Source organism: Colias philodice, chromosome 10 (genome assembly GCF_061535455.1).
Source record: "Colias philodice isolate Cphi_HAF_F1 chromosome 10, ilColPhil1 Martin Lab GWU primary, whole genome shotgun sequence".
Classification (NCBI taxonomy): Eukaryota; Metazoa; Arthropoda; class Insecta; order Lepidoptera; family Pieridae; genus Colias; species Colias philodice.
This window is the reverse complement of record NC_143095.1, coordinates 6,696,135-6,708,456: the sequence shown is the minus strand read 5'-3', so window position 1 is coordinate 6,708,456 and position 12,322 is coordinate 6,696,135. Positions and strand designations below refer to the sequence as shown.

At 32.5% G+C, this 12,322-nt stretch overlaps 1 long non-coding RNA gene across 2 annotated transcripts; it reads left to right on the top strand.

Moving 5' to 3' along the window:
• The first annotated feature begins 5,061 nt into the window (after window positions 1–5,061).
• LOC149485244 (uncharacterized) lies at window positions 5,062–6,564 on the top strand. Of its 2 annotated transcripts, XR_016316199.1 has the most exons (3): window positions 5,062–5,642; window positions 5,766–5,827; window positions 5,902–6,564. It is a non-coding gene; the product is annotated as an uncharacterized LOC149485244 (long non-coding RNA). The 2 variants fall into 2 exon arrangements; XR_016316198.1 differs by having other exon boundaries at window positions 5,766–6,564.
• Window positions 6,565–12,322: the final 5,758 nt, after the last annotated feature.

Below are 12,322 nucleotides of genomic sequence, written 5' to 3'. Positions count from 1 at the left end.
TCTTATTTCGTATAATTTATGTAACTTAAATGTGGTGAGTAAAATCTAAAATATAAGTATTTACTGAACATAACATACATCTTATATTGTAGTTAAAGCAAATTGATGAGATAATAATATCTTCTGTTAACACCCTGTTATTTTAAACCATAGACCCAAATTCTACAAATAATAAATAACTCATACCAATTGCTATTACCTGTATTTCCTTAAATGTACTAGGTCACTTGACAGGTGAATGCTGACGGGTTTCGGGTCAAAATATGTGACGAGAACCTTCGAGAATTAACTCTTTTCGAAAGCCAGTTGGTTCAAGTACGTTTTTACCTTCTCTATAATTAAGCCCAATTATGCTTGCAATTGGTTGGCAAAAATTTTAATAGCCAGGAAAATAATTGCGATATTTATTTTTTATGTTTTATTCATTTAATTATTATTCTCATTTTATTTGCTACCTACCTGACTCGATATAGTTATACATATTTCCTTTTGCACTAATCATGAAATTATATTTTCTTAAAAATCTGTGCAATGACTTGCACATGCGCTAGTTCCAAATCATAGTGTTATTATTAATAATAATGCATTTTATATAAAGGCACAAATATCGAAGTACTTAGTTTGTCCGTACCTACACTAAAAACACTTATTTCACTGTTCTCATTTCCAAAATGTCATCCTTCCTCCAAAGAGTAAGTACAACAACATCATCACTATAGTCTTATAGACCTACAATATTCGTGTGCCGACTACCTAGCCACATTGGGGCTTAACAGTAACGGCCTTTAAAAGCTTGTAAATCGCCTGCAACACTGTATTTACATTTATGTGAGACGGGGATTATCAATTATCAGGTGTCTTTCGCCATAAATACTATTCTAAGACATTGTGATTTACTATAGAAATTTAAGTTTATGATTTATATCCTACTATTATAAATTCGAAAGTTTGTGTGTATGAGTGGTTGTTACTCTTTCATGCGAATACAAATGGACAGATTACAATAAAATTTAGCACACACATAGCTTGGATTAACACATAGATTAGGTTTTATCCCGGAAATCCCACAGGAACGGGAACTATGTGAGATTTTCTCTGAAAACGCGGACAAATCCGCGGGCGTGAGCTAGTTTATATTAAGATACAGTTAGTTAATTATAGATGACTGTCTACGTCCTTACATTTCTGCGAATATGAAAAGCGTGGATTAATTCAATTAGTAATTAAGTAGAAAACAATTACAGGTAGGCAGTGTAATAATATAACGAATTTAGCTTCTCGTCTTAAAATACTTGTTTGAATATTGGATAAGATTTAAGGTATTGTCTAGATTAAAATAAATATAGGTATAGTAATATAATGTTTCATGATTCAAAATTAGCATTTTATCTAATCTACGCTACGAATCTTACTTTTAGCAACTTTACGCGATAAAAAAATCCTTTAAAAACAGGAATATCAAAGTCTGTACCAGGTAGATATACATTACTTTGGATCAATATCACATCTCCAACATGGAGATCAAATATAATTTGGAAAATCCAAAAGTGCACGCCTCATAATTTTTTTTTAATAAATATTTATTAATTATTATTTTTGTTTATTTAATAACAATTAAACCACATCGAATCAGACCCTGAAAAATGAAAGGGTTCTATTCCTGAGCATACTCAAGCGTAAGAGAAAAAAAAAGACTCGATTAGTAAAGTATTTCGGTCGCTATCGTGTTAACAAGAAAAAGGATCCGCACATACAGACACACGGACGTCCAAGACAGAACTTTTTTAAACTGTTTTTTAACTAGTTTAAATAACAAAAATGACATCAAAAATATCATGAACGTTAAAAATAGTGTTTTTTCTTAATATGTGTGTGTATGTATTATCTTACAAGTGCAATGTATGATACATAAAGACATTTTAAGTTTGAAAAATCAGATGTTTTGCGCGAAGTGACAGTAGTACCCACCTCAACGCTTCGCTTATGAGGCGTGCAAAAATGTTCGTGTCGTCGCAGGCAATAGAAATTGTTAAAAGCAACATCCTGCTATATATTTTGTATTGCATTTGCTTGACAGCATCGCATATACCTTGACAATGTTTCTTTGCGTTTCTATTGAAAGCAAGCCTGAATATCATTTAATATAGGTTCAATAATGTAAAAGAAATATTCTAGGTATAATATAGATAGGTGTAATAGGTCAATTATTTATCTGATTTAAAACAACGACTGCACAAAATATTAAAGAGCAAAATATTAATTTGATTTATTTGACGCAACGTCTGGAAACTACAGCCCGCGATTTAATAAAATTTGAAACAAAATAACTACTCACATAATATGAATTTAATTTATAGCATACGTATCATGTACTTCGGTAATGTAATCTAGACTAATACTAGATTAGGTCGAAAGATGAACCTATAACTTATTGATGTTACCTTAGTTACCTAACTATGGGAGATTATCTCAAATAGACAAAAAATATTTAATAATATAATAGGTTCCTGGTTATGGATTCATAAGTATAGTAAAAAGTTAATCAAAGTTATAAGTTATCTGTGCCATATTTCATCCAAACCATTCTGAAGACATTAACCGCTTTTTCGTGATTGAAATTGACATATCCCTCATACCCGATAGAGATTGATAGGCAGAAGGAAAAGGCTCCTATAAATTGGATAAATGACCGGACTATAGAAGCAGGAAAGCTCTACAGGTATAAAACAATCAAAAATCTTTAAGATATCTCCAATCGATCGAATATGAAAACGTTTATATAATGGTATATTTCATAATGGAGAATGTTCACTAATTTTGATTATTAGCACTCCATATTCTCTGTCAAAAATAAATAATACTAGTGAAAAAATTACTTCGATACGTCAATTATTTTCCGATTTAGAAGTAAAACAAGTTGTAAACGCCCGGTGATGGTGTGACGTCACACCACAACACGCTCAATCTGGCTCACTCAGTCCGCTAGCGATCGCACGCCCGCGCCGTCGAAATTATAATTAAATACTTTTAAAAATGTCCAATCCAAATACCAGAAAATCATGTGTTGTTCCTAAATGTAAAAATACAACTACCAATTCGCCGGATAAGTTGTTTTTTATAGTTGCAAAGGAAGTAAGCTACATATTATAATATTTTGAGAACATTGCAGCTGTTTTGCGTTATCCTTTGTTTTCTATACAAGTTTTAATCTATACTAGACTGTGCTTCTGCTCTGCTCGTATGGGCTAAGTATAGGTAGATGGCTAGTAAGATTTTTTCTTGTTTTAAGTTGAGAATGATATGGAGAACTATACTAAAATATAAGTTGGTCGGGGGAAGAATTAAACAAAAACAGGGTATAGTTCCACACAAATTCAAATGTCAACAGGAAAATGAAGATAAACCTCAGAGATCAGCAGTGCAAAAACGCAATCGTATAGAATATTTTGAGAAACTATTAAATAAAGATGAAACTTTGGCATGACTGTTATTTTATTAAACGAATAATAATTACTATTATTGGACTATTAACGAAATTCGCGGACGAAAACCCATCAAAATACTGCGCAAGCTATAACACCTACTACAGCGCTGCCGACTTGATACTAGGGTGCGTATAAAGCAAAATTACCAATCTTCTATTAGATGATACGTGTAATATTCAAGACCAAATCTAAAAAATAAAATATATAACAAACTAGATGATATGTTCAACGATTCTGTTCAATCAAAAACATAAAATATTAAAATTGACTCGATAAAAAAAAATCACCAAGTTAGCTCTAATTTTCACACTTTTACGTTTTCTACTTGACATGGTAATACTTATTATGATTTTTTTTTCATAAACAATTATATTAAAACATTTGCAAGATATTTGTCAGAGCATTTTGAGTAATTACTTTTAGTTTTGGTTTTATCTGCGATAAACCACTTTTATCGTGACAAAACCAAACGTTTATCTCGAGAAAAAAAGAGCGCCAAAAATAAAACCAAAACTAAAAGTAATTACACAAAATGATCTGACAAATATCTTGCAAATGTTTTAATATAATTGTTTATGAAAAACAAGTCAATAACTGCGTTAAAAACAACCGACTTCAAACTTGCACTTGCAACATTTACAAATACAGACAAAAATGCTCATAAAATAAAAACTACTGGGCCTATCCCAATTAAATTTTTATGGGACCAATTCGACACCATCCCGCATCGAACAAAAAAAGAATCACGTAAATCGGTTCAGAAACCACGGAGTAATCGGTGTACATACATAAAAAAAAAAAAAAAAACATACCGGCCGAATTGATAACCTCCTCCTTTTTTTTGAAGTCGGTTAAAAAATCATAATAAGTATTACCATGTCAAGTAGAAAACGTAAAAGTGTGGAAATTAGAGCTAACTTGGTAATTTTTTTTATCGAGTAAATTTTAATATTTTATGTTTTTGATTAAACAGAATCGTTGAACATATCATCTAGTTTGATATATATATTTTATTTTTTAGATTTGGTCTTGAATATTACACGTATCATCCAATAGAAGATTGGTAATTTTGCTTTATACACACCGCGCGGGGACGCGGCCGCGCGGTGCGTTGTGACGTGACGTCACAAGCGGTCACGTGACTATTAGCGGGACTCGATATTTTTCGAAACTTTGAATGCGTATAAAATCAAAACTACTTGGTATTTTTGACTACGACAAAAACTAGTGTATTTGTATACATACAGGCTTTACTGAGACACAATTTCAAGGGATTTGGCATACCTAGTAACATTCTTCATTGCCCCGTGTTTTACAGGCAGTACAAGTATGGTCCTCGAATGATATTCATATAACATATGAATGTTTTAAAAAAATTAATACATATTCTCAATTCTGATGCAAAAACATGTGTAACTCGTCTTATTATTCTTTAATTAATTTAAAATGGGATACAAACCTGCTTAAAAACACAAGCCGACATAAAAAAGGGCCTAGCAACAGTACCTACTCTAAAATGTGGTGTTCCGTATTACCTTATATGCATAAATAACTTGTACGAATATTTGTATGTTTATTAAGGTGATGAATTAATTTTTCTAACATTTAGGGCCCTTTTCAAACCTTCGTAATTTTTATATTATTAAAGTTGTCGTGATGAAAATTCTTGACAAGAAAGTTCAATAGTAACACAATACGTCTACCGTTTTAGAAACATGATTCCATGATATTTTCTCGATAGAAAAAAAATACAAAGTTCTCATTGTTATTTTTTTATAATCTCTGGCATCTTCAAAATAACAAACGTAAAGTTACGACTTTTTGGATATTAACTATAAAATATACAACCTATACGTCTACCGATTTAGAATTTTGAAATATGCGATGGTTTTGAAATAAACAAGAAATACTTGAAATTAGCGCGCGACCAGCCAATATAGCGAGAGCCGCCCTGTACCTTCCTACCCCGATCGCTGCACGAGTCATTCCCGCTACGGCCGTCACACGGGGAACTTGTGTCGCTCGCGCAATCGTAAAAAAGGGTGACAACACGATAAGACAAAATGAGACAAATGGGGACAATAAAGAAAATAAGAAGAAGAAACATAAAGGTTGGAGAAAAAAGAATGCTTACAATTGGAACAAATTAATGAAGAAGTTGGTTTTATTTTAAATTTGATGATAATTGTATTATAGACGATGTTTGATATGTACCCCTGTTTTAAGTACATAACGAATGTGTAAGATTTTTTTCATTTATAGCATAGATAATCTTTTCAGAAATCCGGAATCCAGAAGGAAAATAAACCCACTGATTGTTCACAATGTGAACCCACTCCTTCGTAAGTACCTTTATTCAGTCAAAAATGTATGTTATCAACGTTCTACTGGTTTTATCGCATGATTCCATTTTTAGCAAAAAGCAACAAAGTGCAAAGAAATAAAAAATCATGGTGAACTTAGTGGAAGTATGGCGGACGTGATATGGAACAGGAGCTCATTGGAGTAGTATTATATTTAAAAAAAATACGAAAAAATTTCAAGAATTACATTTCTTAGTAGGTGGTAGATAAGTATGTTGTATAAAGAATTTGATGTTGATATTTATTTCATTTATACTTACTACACCTGTGCGGGAAATTGCTTAGTACTAAAACAGGTTTATATTCATATTTACATAGTAATGTGAGTTTTAATTTCGAAAAATTTTGTGTAAGTATATTAAATTGAGTTCCTGGGTGATCTGGAAACACAATTGGGCCCGGAAGATGGCGCTGCAGTCACTCCTCCTAATCACATGAACCGATTTGGATGAATATTTGTGTGCACATTTCATTGTTGTGGGATGATTGGTTGATTCGTTTTCACATTAGCTAATATTATGTATTTTTGTTGTAAACTTAATTTAATGTTTATAAAACATTATTATTGGTATAAATAAGCCAGTGTTCGTCTCACATTGCTTTACCTGCCTACCTACCCTACCAGGGCCTAACTTTGTTCTGGCTATTTTATTTTGATTATTTGTAATGAATAATTACAATTATAATAGAGTGCAAAAAATAAATACATGCGTCAATATATTTTGTATTTTTTTTTAAACAATTTTTCTATTTAAAAAAATATCATTCCGACCGCGGCTTTGCCCGCTTGGAATTAGGTTATATCGTGAATCCTGTTTTATCCCACAGAAGTGTTCAGTTCGGATAAAAAGTATCCTATTTGTTAAATCCAGGCAATTAGCTATATTTTATCAAAATTGGTAATGTAGTCTTGACGTGATTAAGTAACAACTAACAAAAAAATATACAAATTAACATCCAAAGTTTCGCATCAGTTTTACTGTATTAGTGATATCTTCCACTCTTGACTTTGACTGAGAAGAATTAGGGTTTATAACTTCTTTCAGAAATAGTACCTTTCATTTCTGGGCATGATGTAATATCTACGTCAGCATCAAATTCTATCTAAATCAATTCAGTAGTCCGCGTTATTGATTACCATTTCATTTTTTCAGAGTAACAATATTTTTTGTTATTTTAAAGATTATTTATAACCTGTATTATTTTGTAATAAAGTAAACATTACGAAATAATAATAATTATTAATAATGTCTAAGTAGTTGTTGGAAAGAAGATTATTTGTTTATAAGCAAGAAAATAAAACCAATAAATCAACAATTGAATAAATGTATAACAATATTATAACTGTATGACGACTCCATACATGTTTGTCCCGAGTCGGCCAGCGGCAGCGCGGCGAGTTTGCAAGAATGACTTCGCGCACACCCGCGTTCGCGATAGCGAGCTATTAGACTCCGCCCGCCAAGCAGTGGATTTTTTTTTGTGTATCGTCTTAACTTCACGTGCCTTTACTCTTCCTCAATGTAGTTTGACATTATCTGGAAAAGCTGAGACTTTATTTCCATTTTACTAGAGTCTATAATAGCTCTGCTATTCAGCTATAAAAGAACGTGTGAACTGTTAACCTAAATGAAAGAGCTTACTTTGAGGATTTTGTTGACACTACTAGCTATTTCCCAGTGGCGTGCATTCCATAAAGACATAAAGACACTGCCTACCCTACCATTTACCAAACTCTGATCAATATTTAATATGCATAAATGAAATTCACAGCGTCATTAAATTTTATTAATTGCGCAATGTAGTTATGAAATAAAAATATATTTCAAATATATATTAGATCCATCTATCGGTATTTTGGTAGCATTATTATCTAATTTCTATAACACCGGCTCGGCTCAAGTCACTATTCATGCGCTGCACTAGCGCCGCCACAGGACCCAGTACGTCACGGGACGGCAAAGACACAAACTATCCGTGTCTAAGTTTTTATATGTGTGCTCTGCGTGTCTACGCATATTTTATATGTGTGCGTGCCTATAAACACGGCACACTGATGTAATAAAACCACGCACACAAACACACAAGTTAGGCAGTGTCTTTTTACGAAGATATACGAATTATAGTCTGTCCACTATAAGAATTGCTTTTTGACAGCTCGACGGGTGATACCAGAAGTGATGTTCAAAAGATTATCGATTGTGATACCATTTCAATTATAAATTCAAAATATTATCATAAATAGAATCAGGTACGTAAATAATAATTACAACATAAACGTACTAATAAGATATGTAATAATAAGACCACATATCTATGCATTGAATGTTAAAACTAAACTAAACTAATATTATTTTATTTATTGGTTTCTATCTTACAATTTGGTTGTCTTTACGTTTAAATTATATAACATAATAGAAGAGTTTTTCTGAATCGGACATATTTTACAGAGTATTTCTATCGATTATTTTAATCTATCGACCCATCATTGAATAATTCTGTGTAGGCATCACTAAGTGGGCGGGACCTGTCCATGAAGTACGATAATTATTTGTATGACATTTTAACATAGACAATACAATCCTACATAGGCGTGAAGCTGTCAAAAAGCAAATAATATAAAACCGGCCAAGTGCGAGTCGGGCTCGCGCACAAAGGGTTCCGTAGCAGCAAATATAATAAATTACAGTTAAATCAACCTATCTCAAAAACTATAAGAGATACTTTGATCAAACCAAAAATCGTTGAAAGAGTTAATTAGCATGCATCACCTCTATTTTTTTTAGAATTTTATACCCCGTAGTTATAAAAATAGAGGGGGGGGGACATACTTTTTACGACTTTGAGAGCTGATATCTCAAAAACCGTTCACTTTAAGAAAAATGTTTTTTAGAAAACTTTATATCATTTTAAAAGACCTTTCCATTGATACCCCACACGGGTATGTACATCGAAAAAAAAAATTTCATCCCTCAGTTACATGTATGGGGGGCCCCACCCCCAATTCTTTTTTTTACTATTTAGTGTCATATTTTTGTAGCGGTTCATACAACACATATTCCCATCAAATTTCATCACTGTAGTACTTATAGTTTCCGAGTAAATCGGCTGTGACAGACGGACAGACGGACAGACGGACAGACGGACATGACGAAACTATAAGGGTTCCGTTTTTGCCATTTTGGCTACGGAACCCTAATAATGGACAGAGTATAGGTACGAACCGAATTCGGAACTACATCGAGAGTCGAAACTGAAGTTGAATATGCGACCAATTTAAGAAGTGTGATAATGTATACAATTTTGTAGCGGTAAAGACCATCTGCAAATAGTATCATTATTCGTTTGTTTTGTTTTGGAAATATTTTGTTATGTTTATAATGTTTATATGTTTATAATTTTGTTATGGACTTTGAGGTTAAATTTGTTTTTTGAGAAAATTAATAATGTTTACTACGACAATTTGCAAGTGAAGTGTTTTGAGAGTAACTAAATAGATGGGTTGACTTTAGAAACGTGCGGCACGAATTTCGGCGCGATTTTAATTTTTATCGATCGATATTGATGCCCCGAAACATACATTAGCGGCTTTTCGTGCGGAAACGTGTAATTACAGAGAAATCTTTTTTTTAATTTTTGAGATTATGTTCAAAATTGTTTGAGTTACATTGACAAAACTACAAGAATTGTGTTTGAAAGAGATAACAAATGTCTTAATGTACATATTAAAAACCATAGTTCATTCAAAAGCATGTTGCTGAGTGGACAACAATTCATACGGGTTATTGGCGAGCATATGATTGTTTGGAGCAATATGGGTATGTTCATAAAAAAGGTAATCACTCAGACCCAGACAACCCATTTGTTGCCTCTGACCCATTTGAGTCCCAGTGGCATGTTGTAAAAAGATTTTTTAAAAAAGATAACTATAACCACCCAGCAAACTTCGGTGATAATAATATTATAGAATATGTGGAGACGATGGGTGGAAAAAAATAAAATGGATCCATTCATTGCCATTGTAAATTGTTTCAAACATGTATACAAGATTTGAATAAATAATTATTTAAAAAAAATGTATTGTATGTATATTGCACACAAATTGTTAATCACAGAACCGAATCTGTCCACCCCGATTCCACGTGGTACTTGTCTGTCATACACTAGACTCTAGAGTGTATTAAAAAAGTCGGAGGCGCGGAGGAGCGTGGCGCCCGCGTGTGCTGAGGAGCAGGCAGAGTCAAGCGAGCCGGAGTGGCTGAGGCTGGTCGCCAAAGGCGACCAAAAAGCCGAAGCTACGAAGGCGAGTGAAGACTCCTGCCTGCAACGAGGTACACGGGGGCAAGCGCCACGTTCTGCAGCGCCGGAGCAGTCAAGAAAGCCCATAATCTTCGTTATATTTCTAACTACATCACTACATAGTATAAAACAAAGTCACTTTCTCTATCCCTATGTCCCTTTGTATGCTTAAATCTTTCAAACTACGCAACGGATTTTGATGCGGTTTTTTTTAATAGATAGAGTGATTCAAGAGGAAGGTTTTAGTATATAATTTATTAGGTTTAAGTCAAAGCGGGCGAAGCCGCGGGCGGTAAGCTAGTATAAATATAATCTCAAAAAAAATTAAAAAAAAATAGAAGGAGGGGTTTCCTCACCCCCCCACTTTATAGGGGGTCTCCCCTTACCTCCCCCCTCCCTTTCCCTCCCCTCCCCCCCCTTAATTCGTGCCGCAAATTTCTAAAGAAATACCAAATAGATTATGTATATCATCAGTGTATTTTGTAAGATAATAAGGCATACCTAATTTAACGAAAAATTCTTATTTTTGTTTTATGAATAAACTTTTATCAAACAGAGAGTGATAGGAAAAAGGCCGATCTATAAATGGATCTATACCGGAATTTGTAATACACAAAGGTAAAGTTAATCATTAATTACATAATATAGAATACTAGTTAGGATATCATACCTACTTTGACAATTATTTTATAGATAATATGACCTATGTTCGTGATATGTTTTCCATTATTTTGCGGAAATACTATGTATCTCCAATCAAATATCAGTACTGCAATATGAAATATTAGTTTTTTTATGACTTATTATCATTGCAATATTTCTGCCTACCCTGTCCAAAAACTCTGTGCACGCCCCTGCTATTTCCCGTAAAAGTTGTGTACTTTTCTCTGTGGTGCACAATAAAGTATTTTTGTTTGTTTGTTTGTTTGTTTGTTTGTATTACTGGTAGATACGCTATTGTAGTTTTATGTATGTGAAATCCACTTTTTGGCGCATAAGACATGTAAATAAATAGGTAATGATATACCTATATATGTATAGAAAAATATTACCGAATATTAGTAATATTAGTATTGTCAAAAACCACACAGATTTTTTACTATTTAATTTCCGTTTACTACACGTATCAATATTATAATTAATGAATACTATAAATTATATAAAGTGCTTTGGTTAGTAGATATATGCGGGTTCAATATCAGAGAAGTAGCATTTAGATAAAATTATCTGTTAATTACAATAATTCCTACACTGAAGGTTGCTTTGGGTTTAAACCATTGTTGTTTAAATGTTGAAGTTAAATTCGACCTTGCCAACAAACTTGATATCACCAAACCTTTCAATCCGGTTATAACCTTCATAATTCATACTAGGAAGTGGAAGGTTCATTTTAAATGATTTATTAAAATATAATAATTTAATTATTTTATCATTTACTAGATGTGCCGTGCGGTGTTACCCGCACTAATGGTTTTAGCGTGATGATGATATTATGATATATAGCCTTCCTCGATAATTGAGTATTTGAATTAAATTTTTTTTTTGTGATAAATGGAAAGATTATATATTAGTTTTATAACAAAACTGTTTTTATTTTTATTTTTTTTGCAATAATTCAAAAGTTATTTCAAAATAAAAATTAGTCTTTGAATCCAGTACCGAAGACACGCCGACAAATCCCGAAGCGTCACCCGAGCGCGTGTGACGTCATAATGTTAGTTTTCACTCATTGCAGTTGATAGAAAAATAAATATAGTTTGAAAAACTAAACAGGATAATAAGATAAATTCATGAAATTATTGTGTTGTTACCGGGTTTTTATAAGTATACAAAATTTAAATTAAATCCGTCGGTTTATAGTGGGTCTAAATCGAATCGAAAGGAGAATTGGTTACATACAAACATATGTTTTAAGCTGATCCTGGCGATCCTTATCAGGATAAATTTATGATATTATTGTATTGTCATCGGACCTTGATAAGTGTTCAAAATTTGAACAAAATCCGTCGGTTTTAAGTGGGTCAAAATCGAGTCGAAACTTCGAAAGGAGTCGGTTACATACAAACATACAGGTGAAGCTAATAAAAGCGTGTTAATAATAAATACAGTGTTTTGATCTATTTAATTTTGTTGTTATTATTAAATTACATATTAATTGTTAATTATATTATTTAA